Source organism: Heterodontus francisci, unplaced genomic scaffold (genome assembly GCF_036365525.1).
Source record: "Heterodontus francisci isolate sHetFra1 unplaced genomic scaffold, sHetFra1.hap1 HAP1_SCAFFOLD_43, whole genome shotgun sequence".
Taxonomy (NCBI): Eukaryota; Metazoa; Chordata; class Chondrichthyes; order Heterodontiformes; family Heterodontidae; genus Heterodontus; species Heterodontus francisci.
Window position 1 is genome coordinate 7,798,333 of NW_027141852.1, and position 2,445 is coordinate 7,800,777.

Sequence of the window (2,445 nt, forward strand, 5' to 3'; positions counted from 1 at the left end):
ACATTAGGGACATTTAAGCGACTCTTGGATAGGTACATGGATGATAGTAGAATGAAGGGTATGTAGGTAGTTTGATCTTAGAGTAGGTTAAAGGTTCGGCACAACATCATGGGCCGATGGGACTGTACTGTGCTGTACTGTTCTATGTTCTATGTTCCAGATGAAAGGATTGCATTAATTAATGGACTAGAATGTGGAGAGGCAGGAGAAAATGATGCCATTTTAGGGGGCCGGGGGTTAGTAGAAACAGACCAGGGCTATTTTACTCTCTATCTCATTCCTTTCTTCTATCTGGCTCATTATCACATCCTCTCTCTCTCAGAGCGGTGGGAATCACTGGAACCCACACTTGTTGCTCAGGTTGTTTGCTTCCGGGAAAATACAAGGTCCACATCAGATTGACAGGAAAGATAAATGTGATTCAGAGCCAATCATATTCCTTTTGGTGATGTGTGCTCAGCCTTGTTATATCAGCAAAGGCAGCAGGAAATGCAAATCCTGAAGAGTTTTGATCGAGTGAAGAAGGAGAAAGTGTTGCCAGTGACAGAAGGGTCAGTAACCAGAGGAAACACATTTAAAGTAATTGACAAAAGAATTAGAGTTGTGATGAGGAGATTGTTTTTTCAGCAGTGTGTTGCTCTGGTCTGGAATGCAATCCTGAAAGGTCAGTGGAAGCAGCTTCAATGTTAACTCTGAATGGAATTGGATACATACCTGACATGGAAAATATAACAGGACAATGGGGGAAAGGACAGGAGTGTGGGATGTGGGATTAATAGAATAGCTCTGTTAAATATCAAGCAAATGCACAGTAATAAGGTTCAGTGCTTGGACCTCAGTTATTTTCACTCTATCAATGGCAGAGAAGGCTCGAGGGACCATGTGGCTGCTCCTCATGTTCTTCCCAGTGTCCAGGATAAAGTGTAACATCACACTGATTTCCAGATGGCCAAAACAAATGCAACGGACATCTTTTCTGGAAACATCACATTTAAAGTGAGAAACTAATCAAAAGGCACGGACGGGGATTAAACCCGTGATCTTCAATTTACGAGACTGACGCCTTACCACTTGGCCACCATGCCTTTTGTTAATGGACACCTGAGGTTCCAGAGGAGGATTTGTGATTCTTTTTCAATTTGGTTGAAACAGCATCGAGAAACATGCACAGAAATAAAGAGAGATTGTGGAATGGGAAACAGATCAGCCTCATTTACATCATCAGCATCATGAAATCTTCATTCAGACGTTCCATTCTCATCCTCAGCTTTTCTCACATCTGTACAATAATATAAGAGTGGACATTGGGTTGTTACTGGGCAGATTATATAAATAGACTATGTGCATCATCACAGGAAGTGATGCAATATAATCTGTGCGGCACCTCATGGAGAGTTGCAGATGAAATCTTCAATGCAAGATGTGCAGAGTAAACTCAGGTTATTTTAATCGTCAGATTCTTATAAATTGTGTACTAAGCCTTGACAGATATCAGAATATTATATGGGGGCCACAGTAAACCAAAGCAATGATGGAGAAATCTTTGCCTGTACCTTTGAAAAGGTCACTGGACTGAACCAAGCCGAGGAGTGGCCGAGGTGGTTCCAGAGGTTTGCAAGGTATCGTACTGCATCGGGTGTCGTGCAGAAGCCAGACATGGAGCAGGTCAGTACACTATTGTCTGCCATGGAGGGAGTGTGTAGGCTACCTGTGAAGAAGTTATTAAGGCACTCAAGACCTATTTTAATTGAGGAAAAAAATGTCATCGTGGAGCCAAAGTTAAAACGCTGCATTTGCTGACAATGCAACCACCAGGTGACGCTTACTAGCACATGCGCAAATGCAGCCTCTTCCACTGAAACGTCACTGTCTGTGACTATCAGGCAGCTGCCAGGATTAAAGATGGAGCTACTCAATTTATCACAGAAAACAACTTAGACCCAAAAATCCCGTCAAAGGTTGCCATCGCCGCCTCCGTCCCACCCCCAAAAGTCCCCCGCTACCTCTTGTGCATTCGCCAGTTATATAGTACCAAGTCATCTTAATTCACCTAAAGTGAATTACTTTCGGAGCACATATCTACACAATGGACATGTGTTGGTTGATACTCGGAGAACGTTGCGCTGTTTCAAGTCTCATCAGAAGGACAGCACCTCTGACAGTGCTGCACACCCTCTGTAATTCAGTGAGGTTTCATAGAGTCAGAGAGTTATACAGCACAGAAACAGGCCCTTCGGCCATCGTGTCCGTGCCGGCCATCAAGTACCTGTCTATTCTAATCCCATTTTCCAGCACGTGGCCGTAGCCTTGTATTCTGTGGCGTTTTGAGTGCTCATCTAGATACTTCTTAAATGTTGTGAGGGTTCCTGCCTCTACCACTCCTTCAGGCAATGTGTTCCAGATTCCAACCACCCTCGAGGTGAAACATTTTTTCCTCAAATCCCC

At 43.8% G+C, this 2,445-nt stretch overlaps 1 non-coding gene across 1 annotated transcript; it reads right to left on the minus strand.

Annotated features, from left to right (window-relative positions):
* Nucleotides 1-1,013: 1,013 nt before the first annotated feature.
* Nucleotides 1,014-1,085, minus strand: trnat-cgu (transfer RNA threonine (anticodon CGU)). Its single transcript has one exon. It is a non-coding gene; the product is annotated as a tRNA-Thr (tRNA).
* Between the last annotated feature and the right edge of the window lie 1,360 nt (nucleotides 1,086-2,445).